The 24,523-nt window shown below is 38.2% G+C and overlaps 1 non-coding gene across 1 annotated transcript; it reads left to right on the forward strand.

The window, feature by feature from the left end:
- The first annotated feature begins 2,825 nt into the window (after positions 1 to 2,825).
- trnac-gca (transfer RNA cysteine (anticodon GCA)) lies at positions 2,826 to 2,902 on the forward strand. The gene has a single exon. It is a non-coding gene; the product is annotated as a tRNA-Cys (tRNA).
- Positions 2,903 to 24,523: the final 21,621 nt, after the last annotated feature.

A 24,523-nucleotide genomic window follows, 5' to 3' on the forward strand; every position in this document is an offset into this window, starting at 1 on the left:
AATGTAAGCTGTATGTGGTTCACATCGTGCCACTCCACCTGCTGCCACTTTTACTCTTAATAATATATAGCTATTCAAACAATGTTTCTAAACATCCTGCTAAGAATTGAGAAAACCTTTGCAAAGTTTAATACTTGCAACTTTTCAAAAATGGCTTACCTATGGCACATGGGTGCAGCGGTTAGCACTGTCACCTCACTTCAAGAAGGTTCTTTTTTCAAACCTGCCAGCGGGGGGCGTTCTGTGTAAAAAGTAAAGCTTCTTTTTTTAGCCTCTCCCTTATTCACGCAGGGTCACCACCACAGGTGGTTCTGAATGTTTGACTTGACAGACTCCTTCCTGACACAACCACAAAGGGATTTGTGCCTCCTCCTGAGATTCAGCCTGGGGAACTTTCACTTGTGAGGTGAATGTGTAAACCACCACACTCTGGAGACCCCAGGGCCTTTCTGTGCATTTCCTCCCTGAGACTTTGCAGGTTCTCTCCCATTACACCAACTTCTTCTCACAATCCAGAGACATGCTCGTTAGTTTCACTGGTGATTCTTAATTGGCAGTGGGCATAAATGAGAGTGTAAATGGTTGTCTCTTGTAGCTCTGTATTTCCTTTGTGACAGACTAGTGATCTCTCCAGTTTGTACATTCTAGGACAGCTAGGATAACCTATAGTGCCACCTTAACCCTAAATTCCATGAGCACTTAGGAAGATAGATGGCTTCATTTCCATTAATTATTATTTCCTTATTATCGAAAATAACTCTTTAAGTTTCATTAACTCATTAAGCATTTAATATCAGTTAATATCCAAATCATTTACTTTTACTTTAAGTTGGAAAGTTGGAGAGGAAGACTTCCTTTAAGAACCAATGTGGACTTCTTTAATAATTATACCAGACTGGTGTTAATAATTAATATGGAGTATTTTTGTTTCCTTTTGTTGTTGTTTGTTTAATTGTGTGCTAATGCACTTCAATAAAAACATATTAGTAGCTGTGAACTCCCCCATGCAAGTACAGTAGTAGATGTACAGAAGTATTTAGGTAATGATATGGAGAGGAAATCCCAGTAAGGCCAATTAAAACATTTCCATGAGTATTGATGCTGTTGAAAGAGATGGGGCTGGACACTTATTGTAATCTCAATCAGATGTAATATTAATTATTTGCAGTTTGCATTTTGGCACAACAAAAAATACATACAATTTGAATTGTTTTGAGCTAACGAAGCAATAATGGAGTGAACTACAGAACATCATGTACCATCATGTGATAATATGACCGACGTGTGGTTCTTTGCCATTAGTATTGAAGTCTCTAATGGTCATTCCTTAGGGTAAAAAACTATAAAATGTACCCTGCAACATTTTATTGGAATATGATATTGTTGACACTTCAAATAAACTTGTATAAAGGAAACAGAAAGAGGGTTGTGCTCAGCAAGACAGATGTAGCATTAAGGCTGATCCAAAATTTGCATACATGTTTTCCTGTTGCGTGATGATTCACTTTCCATCCAAGGCAATTACTCTCCCACGTCTAGTACTCGAAACTGCAGCTGCTATATGACTTAGCGTGCACTTCTTGATTTGAAAATCAATCTGGCACATCTGTGCCTGATTCTCCTTTAGTTCACTCTCAATACCTACATGGAAAAAACAGATGTTCGGGTTCAAACTTTACTTTTTAGCCAGTGCATAGTGTAAAAATCACAAGATTAGATTAAAAAAAGTTTAACATGGGGCTGTAGTAGTTATTTACAGATTGTACTTGAATTTTTAGAGTCACCAGGGTCTCGTCACAAGTCCTACATGTTTCCTGTGCACAAGTTGCATCTTTTAAAACCAAGCAGCAGCAGGTTGCATCTTTGACTTGATGGCCCATCGCTCTGGTTTGACACCTGTGCACATCTGACTCTACTAAGCACTTGCAGGTTCATTAGATGCGTAAGTGCATCTCCAAAGCAAGAGAGGTGTGCATATTTATGCATCTGACACAATAGCAGTAACTTATTAATTATGAAGTCAATTATTCCAAACAGACACAGGATGGATCATGACCTAACAGTAAAAAACAGTCCACTTTTCTACATCTGATAAAGGTGACAGTCACAGTTTTACTGATGAATTATTTGTTGCACTGCAGCGTCCTCAGGTTCAGAAGTCCTGAGCTGGTGGATATTCTGTTTTCCTTTTATTAAAATTCAGGTTTATTTGCAAACACAAAACATACTTTTTTACATTTTTTCCTCCATGTCAAAGCTGTTATTTGATAGTTATTTTATCAGTTGTGTCGCTTGAACTGAATCCAAAATGACCAAATACCTTTCATGCATATTTTGAGTTTTCTCTCATTAATCCTGCTCTACAACTTCACATCTATTGCAGTTTGAAATATGCAGTTTGAAATTTACTGTGATAAAGAAAGAGTCTGGAACAAATCAGACTAACAAGTTTTTCCAGTAGTAGGTTAATTCCTTACCTGGAGGATCATATCAGCAGTTCTTTCATCGAAGTTTACAAAGAGAGTACTGCGCATTTCAAAATGTGGCCCAACAACAGTAACTTTATCAGTTACTTATAATATCTCTGACATGAAGACAGGATCAGTTTATCATATAGCAGCACACTAAGAGGAGAGGCTAGAAGCTTAGAGCTGTATTGACTACTGATGGGAAACTGGTTTAACTGATGAACTAGCTATTATTCACCTGTGCTGCAAGCTAGTAAAAGTAGTTCCCGGTTTAAACAGTTTGGTTAATTTAAAGCATATTGAAAAGGAGAAATATGTCTCTGGAGATGCTACGTTAGGAACCTTGCTAGCATGTAACCTTCGATAGCTCAGTTGGTAGAGCGGAGGACTGCAGAGGAATCCTTAGGTCGCCGGTTCAAATCTGGCTCGAAGGAAAAGATTTTTTGGGTGTCTTGTAGCTCAGGTGGTAGAGCAGGGCACCCACTAACCAGAAGATTGGTGGTTGGTGGCATGCCAAGATATCCTTGGGCAAGACACTAAGGCTACATTCACACTGCAGGCGAAAGCGCATCAAATCCGATTTTTTTGACCCTATGCGACCCATATCCGATCACGGTATGACAGTGTGAACGGCACAAATCCGATATTTTCAAATCCGATCTGGGTCACTTTCGTATGTGGTACTGAATCCGATACATATCCGATGTTTTAGAAAGCGACTGCTGTTTGAACGGTCATGTCGCATTAAATCCGTCTTTTACGTCACTGACACAAGACAGACGCCAATTATCAGCGCCAGAGAAGACATCGCGAACGCTTCCTGGCCATCCAGTGTAGATGTTAGTGAAACTGTTGGGAAGACAACGTGAACATTTTATTTGTACTGTATAATCTGCAGATTCTGACAGAAATGTGCAACTATCCTTTGAAGCACCGCTCCTCTCTAAAACAGCGATACGGATCATTATTAGGTTATTTACATTATTATGTAAATAACAAAATAACTTAGAAATTGGGAAACGTAAAGTCCGAAGTCTTTATATTAAGAGCCATCAGTCAAACAAAACCGTTTGGTCTGGGTCTAAACAGAGCGCGTTGTGTGTGACATCTTCTTTTGCGCATGCGGGCCGCTTTGAGCGTTCACACTAGAGAGCGCGGAATTGAGCATTAAGACCTGCAGTGTGAACGTAGCCTAACCCCATGTTGCTCTCTGAAGCATCCATCAGAATGTGAATGTTAGATAGGATGTGCTAGTGTGAATGGGTGAATATACAAGTTGTGTAGAGTGCTCAGATAGAGTAGAAAAGCACTATATAATAACCAGTCCATTTACCATGTCAACTTAGCTTGATCAGTGATGTGATACATTTGCACTGTCAGCATCTCAGACATTCTCATGGCTATCTCTGTAAAATGTGCCTTGCTAGGTCAGTTTTTACTTTTAAAGAGAAGTAGAAATGAAAAATGCAACCTCAAAGGTCAGTTAAAAAAAAAACTTATTGGTAACAAGCACAATTATGTGTTACTAAGCTAACCTGATTCTTTTGGGGGAAACAGAGGAAAAAAACTAGCTGTGTTTTAAACTCTTCTTTGTCTGGTTTTTATTTATATATATGTATATATACAGCTTAGGTGAAAAGTTTGCATACACTCATCATAGAAATGGTCATGGTCTTTTTAATGACTTCTTTGAGCTGTTCTTTTTCCAGGGTGGAAGGATTGCACAGCACACATCTTTAATTACACCACCAATAATTTTGGTTAACTGTCCCTTAGCAAGTTGCACCTTCTGGCATACTTCAGGTTGGATATTTGACTGCTCCTCTTGGCAGAATTAATTGAAATTGGTTGGTTTCCTGGCAGGAACCTTGCTTTTAAACATAGTGCACAAATTTGCAATAGGGGTGAGGTCTGGCTTTAATGTTGGCATGCTTGATCCAGTCTTTGGGATGATCCTAACCAAGTCCATCCTAACCAGTTTCCTTGTATCTGAGGTTAACTAATGGACATATAAAACATGAAATTGTTTAAGCTTGTGGAATGGACTTTCCAAAGACATGATTCCCTATCAATTTCGCTCATCAGTTCCACTTGTTCTATCGCTACAATCTAAGATAAGAGAATCAATACAGAATTGAATCGATAAGTGATATTGGTGATGGAATCTGAGTCGCAAAATTTATATCACTCCCAATAGCTAGAAATATGCCAGATGATTGTTCATAAGATGTCTGGTTGATGTACAACTTGCTAAGGGATTTTTCACCAGATATTCCTGCGGGTGTATGTACACTCTGTAATAAATTCAACCTTGTGCACCATGTTTTTTTTTAAGTCGTTAAAGATGTATTATGTATAATTATTCCACCCTGGAATTTCAAAGAAATACAAAATTACCATGACTCTCATTCCCATGATGGGTGTACATGTGTGCAAACTTTTTGACCACAACAGCATCCAGATCAGATACAATTAGGTTTAAAGTTCTTCCACTGAGATTTTTAACTAACTACACAAGTTTTCTTCTATAGGTAAACCCAGGGGCGGATCTAGAAGGGTGGCATGGGGTGGCAAGTGCCACCCTAAAATGATCCCTTGCCACCCCAAGTGCCACCCCAGTTTTGCATATGACTGTGTTGTTTATTAAAATAAGATAGCATTAACAGTTTGAGCGTAGTTACAGTCAACAGTGAATATAAATGCTAAAACTGAATATATTGCGTAGTGTTACCCCCTCCACCATTAACAAATGGTTCAGCCCATAGCAGGATCAGCTTTTTTCTTGTTTTCAGTAGCAAGCAATGCTTATTTAAATACCGTATCCAATTTAAAATACTGCTGCTTACGTTTAAAATTACCAACAACACAGCACCGAGCTACCTTAAGGAACTCCTTAAATCGTATGTTCCTGCCAGAGCATTAAGATCATCTACTCAGTTACTCTTGGTGCAGCCTAGATCTCGGCTGAAGTCTAGAGGTGACCGGGCGTTTGCCCTGGCTGCACCAGAGTTGTGGAATAACCTTCCGATTGTGATCCGGGCGTCTGATTCCATCCAATCTTTTAAATCACGGTTAAAAACCTATTTGTTTAATCTTGCCTTTCCTGCTTGTTAATGCTCGCACCTGACTTTTAGACTTACTCTATTTTTTCTTATACATATTTTTATGGCTTGTGCTTTTATTTTGTTTTTATTTTGATATGCATTTTATATTACCCCTGTGTATTAGTGGCATTGACCTGTGAGTATATTGGATACTTTGCTAAGGCCTTATAATACTCGTGTTACTTCTCTGTCTCTTATGTTAAGCACTTTGGTATACCGCTGGTTTTTAAATGTGCTCTATAAATAAAGATTGTTGTTGTTGTTGCTAGCGCACATTTTGAACAACACCATGGGAATTTCGGATTTTACATAGGTGGTTGGATGTTACACTCTGGAAATGGAAGGAAGGTGAGTGTTATTAACCCTCTGTGGTCCACGGACACGCTGCACCTCCAAATCACATGACTATGTTAAGCTGACATAGCAACAAGCTGCAGCCACGTTGAGTCTCTATTTCAGCCCACATTGAAAGTTCGGACTTCAAAGTTTTTAAATTTTAATTACAGGCCAGTAAATCCAGAGTTATGATATATATATATAAGCCATGCTTTTTTCTAAATACTGTCGTCACGTTTTTCATGTGTGTGTGTGTATTTACTGTTTTCGCGCTTCTAAGGACAGCGCGAAAACAGTAAAGAAAGGAAAAGAAGCCACCTCTTTCTTATCAGTGGAAAAATGTACCATATAAAATAATAAAAAAAAAAATTAAAAATTAAAATTAAAAAAAAGTCAACACGTGGGATTTGGTTGTTTAGGAAGAGGGGAGAGTTTTGAGAGTGACGGTAACGGCAGCGAGACAGAGCGAGCGAGTCAGAGAGAGAGAGAGAGTTTTTAGATGTGGGGGATTTGTGACGTTTAGTGTGGAGTGTGCAGTTAGTGTGTTGTGTTGTCTTGTGTAGTTGTTCTGTTGTGTAGTCGTTTTGTTTTGTGTGTCACTGAGGGCACTAATGAATGTCACTAAGGCACATTTGCAGTGTAAACACTGTCACTAAGTAGAAAACCAGCGGAGTGATACACCACCTGTTGTCAGGCCTGCAGGTTTAAACTTTTTTTTACTGGCACACATCATTTGTGGGGCATCTTATTGCAACACCTGATTGTTCTCTCATTTTAGTTTTAGTAATATTTTTAAATGGTTGTACAAAATGAAAATATTTTTAAATAAATAGTTGTATATGTTTACAAAATGTACAATTTATATTTGCATTTCAAGTTATAAAAATTTACTCAACATGTCTGTGGGTTTTTTACAGTAAAAAAATACTACTAGGATTTTAAGTTCTTTGTGTGACTTCAGATCAGTAACACTAATGCAGTATGTCAGTGAAAAAAACAACTAAATTCAGTTGAGCTGAAAAGAATGACACCAAACAAGGCAAGGGGAAAAAATAAAATGAAACAATTTGAGGGTGAAATACAAACGTAAACTCAAAAGGAGTCAAAAATGGCCGGTTGTATTTCAGACCTCAGTGGGTTAATCCAACAAATCATGAAAAATTAGGTTTAAATTTTTGTTCATGACAGTGCAGATTTCTGACATTTTGTGTAATTTAAGCTGTAACAATGTGATTGTTTTCTAACAAATAACAGTGTGAAACTTAAGTTAGACTTGTGTTTGTAAATGAACCACCCCATGTCATGTAGCTTTCTGGATTTTATACTTATTGGGCTACATATTTATTTATTATACAGGCTATACAGTACATAAGATCAAAACTCACATGTTTTATGTAACTAAAGTGTTTAATTATGTGGGCTACAGACAATAATTAAGGTATAGACTATATTTATATAAAAAAAAAACGTGTATACTTACTGCATTTGAATCATTTTAACCATATGTAACCACCTGTATATGTGTTTGGGAAAAATAGGCTTTGCTTTTGCCACCCCATTTGATTTCTTTGCCACCCTAAGAAAATTTCTCTAGATCCGCCCCTGGGTAAACCTCTGAAATAGCAGCACCTGATTTAAGCAGCTGGTTCTTTTGCCAATGCATCTCTTTGCCTTTAATGTGTTAATCACTTCTTCAGACACTAAAATAAGTGAAGCTGCCATGTTTTAGTTTTACTCCAAATACAGACAAAGTTTGCAAATCAATAAAAAAGAAGAAAAGAAAAAGTTTTCCCAAGTGTTCTGACCTAAATCAAGTGGACAAGAAAGCACATGTCAAGGTAATTCAGAAAATGTTAGCTGATATGTTGACATCTCCGCTGCCATAAGAATAAAGATTTTAATTCATTTTTTAACAAATTCAGCTGAAACTCTGTGAAACATTTTTTAATTTAACTGAGCATTTGTCAGAAATAGAGCCCTCATAGAAACATAGGATTCGACTAGATGTTTAAATGATCAGAATTGACTTGGCCCACATTTCCCATCGTTTCTTCCTACTGGACTCCCTAATTATACGTGACAGTGCAGACAAGATCTTTCTGTGTGCTTCAGAGGTAATTTGGCTGCCATTATCAGTAACATCATAGAAAGCAGCGAGCCAAGTCCAGAGGCAGCCATGCATACTGCAATCAGGAGGCCTCCTCCCCGCTTCACAGGTGAGAGGATGTGCTGCACAGTTTCTCTCTTTCTTTGTATTTGCCTCTGCAAAGCTGATGAAAGCCTTGCATGGTGTTGTCTGTCTTTGGAGTTTTCGTGGATGCTTCCTATTCTAAAAGTGAATTTTGTTCGTTTCATCATTGGAAACTGGAGCCTGACCACATTTTTTCAATTTTATTTTAAATTCACATCTTTCATATGTTGGCTGACATGCGGTGTCAGTGCTGATTGCACTTGTGGCAGTTGTTTGGTTTTCAAAATATGATTGATTGATTGGCCAATGAAATCTCTATTTGTGATTTCTTTAAAAAAAAAACAACAACAACAACAAACTTATTTTCCCATCAAAGGCAATTCCTGAAATCTTCCCTTTTGTCATAAGAATCAAAAGACAGACCAAAACATTTGCATATTGCTTAGTATGCATCACTGTTGCAATGTGAAACATTTGTGGAAGATAAATACTGAAAGACCTGCCTACTATTTCTTTCAAAATTTATGATCAGCTGAGACTGATGTGGACAGCTCAAATAGTCTCATGGGCTGTGTAGCCATATTAATATAATTTTCTTGGCATAAAAGGGTCACATTGACCATGTGTACTTTTTGGAAGAAAAGAAAAACATGCACATTAATGAAAACCTTTTTGCAGGTGATATTCTAAAAGATAGCATAGCACCACCATGGCATAAAAAGGCGAGGTCTGGATGCCAATGTACAGTTTTTTTAAAGAAATATTTATCATGCATTGTTTCAAAAGAGAAGATCTTCATGCAGTCTTTTTTTTTTTTTGTGCAATTCACATTTTCAAAACTCAGAGAGATCTTTAATGACAGTCTTATAAAGGGGCCCGAGTCGGAGAACAGTTTTTTAAAGACTACTGGAGACAGGTGTGATTCTTGAGTCTGGCATCTGAAAACAATTGCCAATGAAAGGCACAGTGAATAAATTTAAAAATATGTGTTGTTGTATGCATTGCATATAATCCCTCTCACTGGGTCAGCTGGCATAGTAGCATTATATATTATCAGGTCTTGTTTATGTACACCGTGTCCAGTGGTCCTGGATCCTCAACACCTGACATTGAACATGTTAAGCCTGGCGACGTCTGAGCTGGTATGGATTTAGTTATGTATGTCTTGCTCATATTCTGAGGTAGGGTTGAGGAGCATGGGGGGACCTAACCTGGAGACCCTTACTGGATGCATGCCCTGGCGGGGATTCAAATTTCAGACCTACTGTTTCATAGAACAATGAATACCAAGTTGAAATAATAATCTGATGATTCATCTTATTATTCCGGTTCTGATGATTTCAAGACATGGAAGCGTCTTACAATGCACAGAGGTCGCCAGCTGAAGTCCAGCACCCCAAATCTCTATGAGCAGCCGAGAGAAGGATGGTGGGAATAAATCCCAGTGGATGTGGCAATCTGAGTGGACAGCAACATCATGGAGGAAGGAACATGAGAAAACAGAGAATCACCGAGGGCTGAAGAAACAACTGGAGCAGATGTGGAAGATAAAGTCTGAAGTGGTCTAATGCTTAAACTGAAGAGTGGCTCCATCAAATTCCAGGCATAACATCACAGATCTCTATCCAGAAGAGGGCAATCCTAGGAACAGCTGAGAGGAAGAAAAGTAGGATCTCCTCCTAGATCTGGACCAGGGGGTTCACTGAGTTCCTGTTGCACCTCAACAGTTTGAGGTGCAACAGACCAAAACATAATGTCCCAGAGGTGCTCTGCTGGATTTACCTCAGGGAGGCATGAGGACCAGTCATTGGTACCAAGTCCTTCATCCTCAATGAACTGCCTGCACACTCTCGTCACGTGAGGCCAGAAGGAAACCCAGACCCACTGCACCACCGTAGGGTCTGACAATGGGTCCAAGGATTTCATCTTTCATTTGAACCTTACATCTCAACTGTAAAAAACACAGGGCACCAGTGGTGGACCTGCTAATTCTGGTGACTAGATGACACGGGACCCTCAGGCCACCCTCATGAAATCTGTTTCTGATTGTTTGGTCATTTACACCTGCTGGAGGTCATTTTAGAGCTCTGCTAGTGCTCATCAGGTTCCTGCTTGCTGTTAGACATGGCAAACTATCTGGCAATGGCACATATTGATCTGGACTGCCTGTGCAACCTCTGTAGGGTCCACGTATGACATCACGCTACCAGTAGTGACACTGACACTAGTCAAATACAAAACTAGTGAAAAAACAGTTAGAAAAGATGAGTAGGGAAAAATGTCAGTGGCCTCCATCTGTATAACAATTCCTCAATGTTGCCCCTCTTATTTTCACTGTTATGAAAATAAGAGAAAATAAGTTGTTATTTCCATTAAGACCAAAGCAGCTGAAACTGATTAGCAACCCCCTCTGCTACTTAACTAACCACATCAATATCCCACAAGTTTAATTGACTTGATGCTGTAGCCTGATTAAAACTATTCCTTCAATTGTTTTGAGCAGTGTATGATTAAAAAAACCCCCTTAATGTACAAAATTGTATTAATTAAAATCAAATAAAGATAAATGATATAAATGAAGCTTATGCTTAAGTTAAATAAGGAATATGAGTAATAACTGATCCGCCTGCTTCCTACTAGTCTATTCCTTATGTTACTTCCATGTTCCCATGATGTCAAACTCAATATAATGACATCATTACTCTAGTCCAATCATTTTCTGGCCCGCCCTCTGCGAGCTAATCAGCCTCTGTTCGGTACTTTATGTTTTAGTGCTCCTCTGTCACTCCGTCTTTTACACTCTCATTCATGCAGCCAGCCTCCTCCCCATCTACAGCTTACCCTGGTCACTCAGGCCCATTCAAGCCTACATCTTTAGCTTCACAACCACCAGTGGATAGACTCTGGGGGGGTCCTGTCCTAGCTGCTATCTCTGCTGGGATTCCATTCTGTTACGATGGGTTGCTAATCACCAGATAACACTATTGAATTTTCTATCTCAATAAATCATGTTCAGTATTTTCCAAATGAGCTCTTCTCATTGAAATATATATAAGATCAGGGTCTGTCTAAATTCGCTCCTCAACAGGATATGATTAATAGCTTCCTATCCTCAGCATGTTGTAAGTACACCCTGTGCCTCAAAGCTAATATTGTGCTCTTTTGTGCTCTAGCAGAAATAATTCTTTTATTTTCGTTACTATTCACCACACTTAGCTTGCAGAAAATTAAGAGTGTTCCGTGCATTTTATGTGCATTTACTGCTTTTTTTCATATCCTTTCAAAATGTGTCAAATATGAGACAATAGGGTTTGAAAGCAGTTTTCTATTATTTTTTTCCTAGAGAACATCTGAAATGTCTGAAGTGTCTTACTCACTAGCAAATAATACCAAATGATGTGTTGTTCAGTGCATTGTGGCCCTATGGCAGTTTATTTTTCAGGACAATGTCAAGGCCAATCACATATTTCACAGTTTCAAAGGAAGGGATCAGAAACAAAATTTAAAGAGTTTCTATGTGAAATGTGGCCTTGTACTGTGAAACACGATAATTCATATGATGCAGATTTTTACTACTACATGCCAAGGTTTTGCCAGCCAACAACACTGATTTTTATATAAAGGTGCTTAAGTATTATACATTAAAAATCTATTCAAATCAAAACTACAGATTTATTCAAGTAACACTGTATTTTTATGTTTTTGTGTGCAAGTTGCACTTGACATCAAATAATGTCAAGTTTTAATATGGGAAGTATAATAGAAGTATTTAAACATGGACTACTTAAGTAAGGTACAAGTGCATCAAAACAGTCTCAGTTAGTTCATTCCCACCACTCTTAAAACCATTCATTGGGACTTTCCTGTAAGTGTATGTTTTTTCTTAAATATCATATTGTGGGAATGCTTAAGCAAAAATGGCAACGTGCAGTAAAAGAGATTCAGCAGCTCCAGATAAGACAGCAGATCTGTACTTTCACTTTGCCTTTGTTCTCTCTTTCATGCAGTGCCTTGCTGTAAAGCCCACTGCTAGTGACTGATCATTTCTTTTGACTGCCGTTTGGGTGGAGTGGGTTTTACACTAATGGCAGGGTGAGCTGTTTCTCCGCGTAGCAAAAGTGACCCAAAGGGTGCGCGTGTGTGTTTATGTGTGTGTTGCGGATGCAAAACACATAGTAAAGAGCTGTTTATGACCGAGCTAAGGTTGAAAGTGGCCATATAAATCCATCCCCGTTACCATAACATTTGTACATTGACCTTTTTAAAAACTGTGATTATAGAAACTGTTAAAATTAACTCAGTGCGTTCTTTTACTCTTCAGCTTTATCTGACCCAGGTGAGTCAAATGTAAAGTGCATGCATTTTTATATAAAATCTGAGTCTATTCGAAAGGGCAAAAAGTAAATTATGCGCTCAGTCTAAAAAAAAAGAGAGACAGTCGGAGTCCTGTACCACAGTTTGTAGGACACGTCTTGCTTGTCACATTCACAAAGTAAAAGTTCATAGTTCAACTTACTTGCAAGTCACCGTTACAGCAATGAAATGAGGTTACAGACAACCTGAGCAGCAAACTTATCATCATCCAATGTGTCTCGCTCTCTGTCACTGAACTCTGATGTTAAGGGCTTCTCATTTAGGCCGGCGTGTCGACCATTTAGCTAAATCAAAAAGTGCCAGCTCTCTTTCAGACAGGCTGACTAATTGGGCTGCCATTAAAACCCAGACTAGCGCTGCTCTCACTGCCAGAGTAGTGATAGAAACATGAAATGATGGCGAGAGAGAGAGACAAAGATAAAGTGTCATCTGGTAATAAACATGTGACTTGCAAAGCAGCGAGTATGCTGTGTCCTGAGACTGAAAGCTTGCCTGAGAGCCGCTAAGTATGTGTATAAGAGAAGGAGTCAATGTAAGATGGAGAAAGAGCAGTACAGAGTGAGGCGATGGGAGACAAAGAAAGAAGTGGCAGAGGAGAAAGTCTTCATGACATAAAACAGAAAGCTTGATCAATGGATCCCTCAGTCACCTCGTTAATAAAGACCAGTGCTTTTATTAGGCGTATAGCCTTGCAATATTTATACCATGAATATTTCAGAGTCCCCGGCAGGAGCCCAGACATGGAGCGCTGCCTTTCTGCAGAGAAGACAGAGTCACAGCTTTCCCTTTCCACCCCAGACACCCGGAGGAAAATAGTTAAGGTCCTTCATCATACTTTCTTTTTTCACTGTAAAACATTAAAAAGTTAAAACCCATGCTAAGTCTGAGGAAGCAGGACAACATGGGGTAAGAAGACAGAAAAGTCCATGTGAAATATGGTAAATAAAAAGCAATAAGTTTATTTAAAGAAAAAAAAGAACAGTATTAAGTTTGACTGAGATTCTCTCGTTCTGTTGCCCCATCCAGGTTTTCATCCCTGTAGGATCAACCAGCAGCTCTGCCTTGATTAGGAGAAGCAAATATTTAATCCTCTTTGAAAAGGCGCCTACAGATACAGACAGGGTGTGCTTGATGTTCAAGGAAACTTTGTTCTTTTAAAACATTTAGTCAACAAAAATATCAACTGATACAATATTCAACTGTGGAAAATGTAAGTGCACCCATTTCTCCTAAAGCTAATACTGTCATCAGTAAAAATAACCTCCTTTACACATCTTGCATCTTTGCTTAGCAGTCTCTGACAGCAGCTGAAATTTTGGAATACTCTGAAATTTCTTCAGGTGAAAAATATTTGAGGCTTGTTTTTTTGCATGCACTCTCCATTTGAAATCCAAATGCAACATTTCAATTGAAATCCAAATCATAATGTTCAATCGTACTTTGCATTTAGTACTGAGTTTCATTCCTGACGAACTGAATAATGTTTTTACCTGCACCAGTGTCTAATGTTACTTTCACCGAACAACTTTATTTGGAACATTCAACATGTTCACTGCCTACCAGTGGGATTATTTTATCTAGAGAATGAATTGCATCAAATTATTTGATTTCTTACATCCCCTGCCAGACTCAAAGTCATCTACAATCTTTTCTTTTGAAAGCCTTTAGAGTTCTCTAAGTCTCGGTGTGGTGACGCTACAAACTTTGATGGCAAAGAGAACACCAAATCCTTTCTTTCAGCAGGATTAAGTCACTCTCTAAGGAGTTTCTAATCACTGTCATCTAATCTGACCCTTGATTCTAATGTTAGAGGTTTGAAGGGGTGTACTTACTTTCGCTAAAGATGAACGAAAACCTCTCCTGACTTAATATTCACAATATAATTCTCAGTGACAGGACACCTGACCCTAAAAGGATCAAAGGACAAGTCTCATCCAATTTGAAAAGCTTCAAGGATAATTAACCCTGACACACGATGTGCCTACCATATAAAAAATGCAGCGCTGACAGTAGCACGACGCAACAGTAATAAGCTTCACATTCTCTAATTAAAGCTTCTACCATGTAGGAAGTATCAAAGAAATGTTACAAGTCAGACATAAGAACAACATATAAAACTGTATTGACAAAAAAGTGCATGTCTCAGAGACTAAACTTAAAGTTTTGTGACTCTGCAGTGGCTCACAGTGTCGACCAGCAAGGCCAAGCTCCCTTTCAAGCTCCATCTTCCTTCCCTATGCTGCCAGAGCTCGATTATTTGGATTTTTCCCGAACAAAGCCTTGGCTCACACCCTCCTTCTTATCTTGCATTCCTGTGGAGGCATCTGGACAGCAAAGAGAGCAAAGACACCATCATCTCATCCAGATTCAAAAGTTGTTCAGGCTTTTGTTTTAGATGTCCACATCCAGTTTTTCTTTTTTACCTCCTAATGCAGGATTATTGCTGGCATTTGAACATCATCAGTGGTGCTTTGATGGAAATATAATGCTGCTATTCACCATGTTTGTAAAAGAAAAAAGGTACTATCAACTATATGTGCAGCACACACCCTTTACTTTATCCAGACCATGTCCTATCACTCCTATTTGTCAATGAGACCATCATAAACCTCAAACAGGCTGATGATCTCATAGATCTTGGTTAGGCATTTACTGCTGGTATGAAAGTCGGTGTGGCCTCTAGTTGACTGTACAATAACAATAGAAAGGACAAACAAAAGGAAGCTTTGAAAGCTTTCTGTTTTCTCAGTCCACATTTTCTGAAGCAGGAAAGACATTTTCTTTCTTAGCTCCTTAAGGTTTTTAAACATGGCCCCACCAGTGTCATTTTCAGGTCATTCCACATATTCTAGCGTGAGTCTTTTCCACCCTGGTTTCTTTCTGATTTTGTGTATTCTTAAAATACACAGAATTATGAGTCGAGCGTATTATAGTGCAGTCCTGCCCTAAACAGCTTAGCAACAAGTACAGTTTTACTAATAAACCACATGAGGAGAAAAACATTGGTTATCTTTTAACAGCACAATGTTCTGCTTGTTGCATGTATCACCTACACCAGGGATGCCGAACTCATTTTATATCACAGGCAACACACAGCCCACTTTATGTTATGGCATTAAGCGGGTCGGAGCAGTGAAACTTTAATTTCTATCAGTGTAAAAAGTTGCACTGTGCATTTAATGAGTTATCTTAATATAAGACAAAGAAGAGCAATTTCCACATTACGTTTTTCTACGTGGTAAAAAAAATGCTGCACTAGTAAATGAAAGAAATCTGCCTCTGAGCTTTGATTGGAAAAAGTAATGTTCAAAATCACAAAAATCTATAACTGAATTACATTGGTGTGTTGTGAATGACCATGAGGGAGGTTTTTATGGGCAAGAAAAAACTGTAAAACCTTTAAAAATACTGTTAAAATTCCAAAATTTATGCTCTCTGTCACGTTTTCCAAGTCTTTTTCATGCTGATTCTGATCTAAACACTGTAGACTCTGCTCATGATTGACCCCGATGAACAAAACAGAGTCCAAGACATGACCCAACAAATTTCCCAATCAAGAATCAGGACACTCAAAAAATGTTCAACCCAAAGGAAACCACTGGTGGTGTGATTTCCTTTTGGCTGGACACTCTGATAGGTCTCATGTTCATACCCCAAGGTCACAGGGCAGGTACACATTCCATTGAGTACTTATAAAAGTACATTATTACAGCCATCATCCACTCAACAGAGGTTTTACTTGTTACACAAAGGTTCACTCATCTCATTTTAAAGACTACTGTCTGTCCTGCGTGCTGCACAACAACTTTCAATATTTAGTATTTACTGCTGTTCACACTCAGCTAGATTAACGTGATGGTGTTGTGTTTAGTATGTTGCTTTGTTTTTGTTTGGTTTTTTTTGCTTGTCTTTTCTTCTTTTTCTCTCAACAGGTGATCCAGGAGATTTTTTTTTTTGTTTTTTTTCTTTCTCTTTGTCTTTGTAAGTGCCCTTTCTCACTGTCCCTTTTCCCTTCTGTTTTTCTTTTCCTTCCTCTCTTTCTTTCTCCCTTTCCTATCCCCCCGTCATGTCTGTCCCATCTGTAACAACTGAAAATAAAATAAATAATAACAACAAAGTTTGATCAAATGGACCAATGCGGCAATGCCATGATGATCCATTTGGCAAAATAAATCCATTTGGTATCCTTGTTGGTCTTCAGACAACAATTTTGACGGCTTAAGAACCAAATGGGACAGACAAAAAAAAAAAGAAAAAAGACTATTGCACATTAATTCTTCCTAAGTCGGCCAGATTTTGCATGCATGTTTCTAATTAACTCAGGTGACTTATTATCATTACATTGCCTTTCTCTTTCTAAAGTGTAGAAAATGCCCTGAAGATAATCGTGAGGGAAAATAGGCTTATGCAAGGTTTCTTATCTCAGTCTTTATTCAGAGTAACCAAAAGCTTTTTGAGGGTTTGCGGTAAATGGACTGTGGTTAGGGTGAGAGCACTTGCGAGTCCCACGGCCAATCTCTGGCCGCTCCTTCACCTCCCTCTCATCTGCATGCAACTCCTCTCCCCCTCTTCATTCTCTGCAGACCCAAGAACAACCTACAAGGCTGACCGCTTCACTTAGATCCGAGTCCTTAGAGGACCAAGTGCCATTTAAGGCTCAAATGGACGTATGTAACAATCTCTCCAACTTAGTTCTTCCTTTATCTCCTTCCTTCCCAATTTCTCTTCATTAATCTAGTCTCTCACTTTCCCTATACCCACCTTTTCCTCCTTCACCTCTTTCACTCCCTTTCACTCTCCCTGTGGACCGTTTCAGGCCTGTTTAGGTATGCATCATCAAGTGCACATTTAGAGATGTCAGAGAATTGATTGTTCCTCCCTCGCCTTCATCTCCACCTCCTACTCCTTGGCTTGTACTCACATCTCCCTCTCCCCTGCAAAAGTCAGACTCCCCCGATTTTTTTTTTCTTTTTCATTTATCGCTCTCGTTTCCCAGAATCCCCTGGGGCGTGACAGTCACTGCTGACATCTGTGACACCCTCCACAATCTTCATTCCCAGAGAAATGAGCTGATGTGTGTCTATGTACTCGACTGTGTATTATTGCGAGCTTGTGTTTATGTGCGTGTTGCAGAGTTTATATTAAGCGATCTGTATGTTTGTGTGCATGCCTGAGAGCCACTTCATTTAAATGCACATGCATGGCTGGACATCCTTGTTTTGTTTGCATAGTGATGTATTTCCCAAAGTGTGTACATGCGTGTGCATTCTTTACATTAAACAGATGTACTTGTGCTTGTACAGTATGTGAGTGTGTTGCTTAAGGATATATGCTGCATCTGATGGATTAGTAATGTTTGAGCTGCATTTCCTTTTGTCTTTTCATACTTTCTTCTTGGTTTGAAAAGACTAAACTGAAAGCACGGTGCTTTTGCGGAGAAGAGCTGGATCTGCGTCTTCTGCTGTTCAAACAGGTTAAAACAGAGGGTTGGCTTGACAGTAGCAGTATATCACTAGAGCGTAAGATCCAGGCCTTCAAGTGATTGTGCACTCACATCCAAAATGCAGATGTCCATTTTTATTTCATCACGTTTTCGCACACTGCATATACTTGTAATTCTCAATTTACTGCGTGGAATAAATTTCCATTATCTCCCAACCTCAGCCTCTTCCTCTTTTAATTGCTTTGTGTTGGAGATGAAGGCACAATTAGTTTTAGGAGAGAAAAAAGGAGAAAAGAAATCCAAATTGGACACTTTAGAAAAGAAATGTCTACAATGTACAGTACCTGCTATTTTGTGATTTTTGAAATCTCGCTTATTTATGACAACAATTCTGCAGATTATCCCAAAGTGTAATTTAAAAATCATTATAAAAACATTGTTCTCATTAAAGAGAAGAAATGTGGTGACGGAGCTGCAAGGAGTAAGTCAGAGCAAGAGATATAAATCGTTTAATCACATTTATTCAGAGTAAAAGTCAAATGTAAGCTCACCTTCGGTGCCTGTAATAATCCATCTTTGAATAAACTATGAGAGATCGAACCATGAAGCAGATTTTTAGGCAATGATGGATGTTTTTAATAGACACGTTGTATCTGTCTGTCTGTAGCACATCTTTTATCTGCCAGTCGTACGAGGCGCCCCGTTCTCTTCTGTCGGAGCTGTGGTTGACTGACAGACTTAACTTCTTTTAGTCTAAGCTGTAGAATTTAAAATCAACTATACTTTGTCTTTTAGTAGTGTGTTTCATTGCTGCTGTGCTTATAATATAATTGTTATCTATGTAAAAGCTGTGACATTCATTTTAGAAAAAATATAGCAGAAGTTCCTGTGATTTTTTTAATTGATTTTTTTGTCTACATCTAGTCCTGGTTGAAAAGTAGTTTCAAAATAAAAGTTGTCAAAGAATAAAAGTTGTTGTGGACACCAATTTGAAGTTCATTCAATTGCATTTATTTTAGTGGATAAACAAATGCACTAAAATAAATACAATTTAATTATAATTTAATTCTTTCACTACAATAATCTGATGTATATTTCTCAGTTTTTAAGAAAGATCTGACTGAACTTCGAATCCAGGTTTGACCCTGGAGATGACGTTAGAGTTTCTACCATGTTTGCTGGTTTAACAAGAACTTCAAAATAAGACGACCTTGTTGTGGACAGTAGCAACATTGAACTCAGACTCGGTTTTTTAAAAACTTAATTTTCTTTTTTATATCCCACAGTACGTTGTTATTTTGGAATTTTTCAAACCGGACTAATTGTCACAGAAAGCCTTCTCTTTTACCTTGAAAAGCACTGATTTGGCTACAGGCTTATATAAATCTTTAATAGTGCTTGGGGATGTCAATGGAAGCTGTGAGCCTGAATTTAAAAAATTCAAATATACAGTTTGCTGTTTGAAAGTAATACTTTTAAAGAACAGAGACAGAGAGGAGAAAGAGAGACTATAGGCACAAAAGCATCGACTTGACTCCAGACTGGTGGCAGTTTTGCTGAAACAAGTAAATGACTCTGTGAAAGCAGGTAAATGGAAAATATAAATGGAGAATTATATGTTGCTGTAAAAAACAACTTCTTGTATCTTCCTACTGAAGACTCCCTAACCTTCTGCATTTTAAAAATTAATGCAGACACAATGTCTTTTCAGCTAATGAGCTTTGGGGAAGACAACAATTCTTAACTACAGTGCTTAATCATCTGAACATTTTACCATGCTACATTTTCCCACTCCTACTTACTGCATACCCGACAATCTATACTTGCTTTTGTCGAAACTGTGATCAAACGTCGTGTGGTGTACGGTAAGGCTGCTGATGTACCGAGCTGAACTCCCAATAACAGCACCAGTCTCTGACATTTGTGGCTTTGATTCGAGTTAAGCTGGAACATTACACAATTTGCAGCAAAAACTGTCTCAGTATATTTATTTAAAAAGGGTTCAAGTGCACAAGAGAAAAAAACTGCTGGTAGAAAAAACCAAAACAGAGCACCATGACCGCAGTTAATGTAGTTCTTCCATGCTGGAGTCATTGGTGCAAAGAGATTTTGACAAAATCAGGCTGTATCACTTGACAGGTAGCTGTACAGTGTATGGTCAGTTTCTGCTGCGCTTTGGGAGGAATACTAAATAGGACTTATTTGTTTCACTGTGAAATTGTGCGTCTTTTGGCAATGGCTGCCCGAGAGGAGAGTGTGATGGACACACACCCCTTCTGGAAGGCAAGCTGCCATGTGTAGCTGTGACTGTGACTGTGCGTCTCTTGCTTATTTAGCTGAACTTAGCACAAACAACACTTACTCACAAAACACATACACACCCAACACCAACACAGACGAAACACACATACAAGCGCACACATGGGCAAACTGTGTCGCGTTTAAGTTCAACTTTATTGGTCTGCTGTGGAGCAAACTGTTGCACAGCAAGAGTATACCCCTACAGAGCTACAACATGCGACTCTTCGGCTCATAAACAACACAAAACATTGTGAAATGTGAAATGCATTTTTAAAACGTAATAAAACATTTTGCTCAATCAGGAGGTGAGAGAAAGAACTGAAACAACTAAACACAATAATTAAACACAGCAGCACATGCATTTGTTCAGGTAAATGTATTGTTGTATAAACATGTCATATTTAGACGTGTCAGAGGCAACATTCAGGAAAATCAGTACAGGTCTTACAATAAAAGCACAAAACCTTTTGAAAGCAGTTGATTCACAGCCCTTTAGATATACAGAGTATCAATAAGTACGCGCATCAATGCCTCATCACTAATGAAAGCTTAATAATAATATATGTCTGTATTTATATATGTGTATATATATAATATTCTGCTCACGTTCTGTAACTTCTGTCGGTGCTGTGCTTTTGGAAACCGAATTTCCCAGAGGAACCTACCCGAGGGATTAATAAAGTTTTATCTTATCTTATCTTATCTTATCTTATCTTATCTTATCTTATCTTATCTTATCTTATCTTATCTTATCTTATAATACAAATCGTAATACAAATCTTTAACAATCTCTAACAGATACTAAAGCTACGGCTTTCTTCATGTTTTTATTTTACTGTACTGTAGTTCACAGAATCTTTTCAACTGTATAAGTTTTATTTTATTTTTTCAACAGTCCTTTTTTTAGTTTGTTTCCTCACATCTAGTTTTAATTAACTATAATGATCTCAGTGTCTTAATGTGTTTGTGTCAACAAGGGCTGACTGAAGGTGGAGAGATCTAAAGATGCTGAGCCTCCTCCACATATGTCCTTCTAGCTCGGTTCTATGTTGTGTTGGTGAAATGCCATTTTAACACAATCACAGTCATCGTGTGTGTGTGTGTGTGTGTGTGTGTGTGTGTGTGTGTGTGTGTGTGTGTGTGTGTGTGTGTTTTAAATAACTAGTTACTTGTAATTACTTGTAATTTTGAGTTTGACAGTGTAAATAATAAACACCTGTTGATCTCAACAAGTTAAATCACAGAACAGGAAGTTGAGCAGAAGCCGTGCATTAGTGTAACATCCACACTCATGTGTTGACACCTTCTCATAGTTTTGGCTTCATTTGTAAATTTCATGCTCATTGCAACTATTTTTATATGTAACTAATAAGATTTCAGCTTAAACACTTTTTAATGTGTGAAACTGGCTCTGACAGTGTTGAGCCCATTACACCGAGAAGCTTCTATTTATTACCATAGACTTCACACCTCTTCGAAAGGAGTCTTAGCATCAGCTTTAAAGTATCATTGAGTAGTTAGGATGCACTCGGCAGCTAACTCACCAGTCCAACTAATAGCTGCTCCAGCCGTCATTGTCCTGCAGACTCCAAAAAGTGATTGGGGTTCTCTAAAATTTAGTTTTACATTTTCCAACACCTATTATTTGGATCCAACAGTCATAAAGTAAAATTCAACATAACTTTGTGTGTTCATTTGCATGATTTTACAAATGCTACTGTCCAAAAGCTGGCTCGGGCAATTCGGAGCATTTCCTAGTGTGATTAGCAAAAGTATCTGTCTGTGTTGGTCTTAATTATTTGAATGTCGTCAGGTTTGCTGTTACATTTCACACCGTGCTCCTCTGTTTCTATCAACCCCAGTCTTTCTTTTAGCTTCCTTAAATCCCCAGTTCTCTTTTTCAGAGCGTTGTTGGTAGTAGAATTGCTTATATCGCAGTTTGATGGATTCCCATATTTAAATAACCACCATGTTAAATGAAGACTTTATAGTGACTTCCTTGCATACAAGCAGTGATGCTGGTGAGCCACCATTTTTCCTTCTCATTCACAAGCCATTACAGTGATGGCATTTTGTCATAGCCACTGCTGTGACACAGTTTACAGTGAGATGAGTCTGAGTCCCAGCTCGTCACATATGGACGGCCATGAAGGACCCATTAGGCAAACATCATTTTCGTCTTCGATTGATGGTCTGGCTATCTGATGCACAGTGTATCGAGGCACCAACCCAAAGAATACGGATCTCTCCAACACTAGCATCATAAGAGTTACCCAGGGGTTCCCTGAGTATGAGAATGCATTGTTTCTCTTACAGTAGTAATGGAAACAATGCAATGTTGGAGACACCAAAGCAGAGTGAATGTAAAGCAATTATTTCATGAGTGCCTGCAGCGAACCGTGATATTTTCAAACTAGAAACTCAAGTTATCTTAAAGTTAGAAAAACATGGTTTTGAAATGTATCTATTCTCACTGCTTTTTGACATATTATTGCTTTTCGTGACTCTAATGATTCGTCACCCTCCTTCTAAACTTTTCAGTTATTTTTCTTCCTTAATGGTGATGTTTTTTAATTGCCTTTCAGACTGTGTTGTCATGATTGCTCACTTTACAAGTTGTTAGGCCTTATGTGTTAGTTACATGCAGTTTATAGCAGCAGTACTACAGTCTATCCAGAAAGACTTTGAATCAAAATATTCAATTTTCACAAGCAGATAACGGTGATTTTGAGGTTGACACTGCTGTTCTCACAATCTCCAATCATTTATACATCAGAGAAGCACTGCTTTCTCTACAAAACTTAATTTTGCCAGTGTGGAACAGCCACTGAAATAACATTTGCGCAGCCTTAGAACATAAAATGCAAAATAAATCATAGCTGCGATATGAACATGAGACATTTGTGCATTGTGGAATTTATACACAGCCAGAGCAGTGGTAATGATTTATACAGGACCTCGAAGGCAGTCACCAGAGTAGAAATCTCTGCTGGAGCTGAGATGTCCTCACATTGCATCGCCTGCAGTTTATAGTCTGGTATTTATTTCCAGGTTTGATTTGGACAATTATGTAGGATGTAATGCCATTTAGGAGTCGGCTTGAAAAACCTGCATGCTGGAAAGAGCTACAGAGCTTTTTCATGGGAGACATTTTGTCTTGTCAAAGTAAAGAAAGCTGAGGTGTATAATGATGGCTGTATTTTACTTAGGGGAAGTCCTGCGTTTGTTCATGCTGGTTCACTATAATGGCTTACTACGATGCTTAATGGAACTAATCCATCATTATTTCCACCAATGCTTTCCTTACTGCGACAAGTCAAAATGTCTGTGGGGAAGAAGGTTTATCAGTATATACAGCTTCCACTTAATAATGGCTGTTTGATTTTCAGGATCCTACATCATCGTTGATTGGTCAAATTATCCTTCAGTCCTACTAAATATTTGCATAATTTGGAATCATAATGTATGTTACTTTGTAATAAACACTTCTGTGATTACAATAAACCCACAAGTGGTCACTTGTGACTAATTTCACTGACAAAAAAATATAAAACCTGTTACATAGAAACCACATTAACCTGTTTTTTGTTGTGTTGTTGTTGTTTTAGTAAAAAAGAGTTTGCCCCAAACATCTTTGCTGCGTATAGACATGGACTTTGCAAGCAATGACATCATTCACTGGTTCACACTGAAGCCAAACCAAAATATGGCTTTATAGTCTATCCTTTATTTCCAAGTCAGAGCAAGGACGTTTGAAATATGGAATAATGGTGAAAGAGGAGAGACAACTGAAACTTAATTGGGGCACGTACTGTAGCCAACACACACACATATGCTGTTAGCTAGTAGTGCAACCTGGAGATTCTAATTAGATAAAAGGAAATAACTGATAATAATAAAAGCAACATATATATACAAAAATATAGGAACCCATCTACACAAATTTCAGAATCCCTTACATCTCTTATTCATTTATTTATTTATTTATTTTTAGAAAGAGGGGCAATACATATTAATGAACATTTTAATAAATGTAAATATGCCAGATTATAGCCTTGGGCTAATTTCCATCTGCAGACCCTCTGGCAGGTTGGTGTTAAACACAAGTTTGTAAAAACATAGAGAGACACTATTTACAGGTCATGTGACAAGGACAAAAACAGTCATCACATTATACTAGAACAAACAAATGACAAGAAGAGTGGACACAGAGGACAGTATAGATAACAATAACGGAAACACATCAATTATATTGCACAAACCCCAGTATTGCACATGCCCTGACTGTCATGATATTGCGTTCACC

Source organism: Oreochromis niloticus, linkage group LG12 (genome assembly GCF_001858045.2).
Source record: "Oreochromis niloticus isolate F11D_XX linkage group LG12, O_niloticus_UMD_NMBU, whole genome shotgun sequence".
NCBI lineage: Eukaryota > Metazoa > Chordata > Actinopteri > Cichliformes > Cichlidae > Oreochromis > Oreochromis niloticus.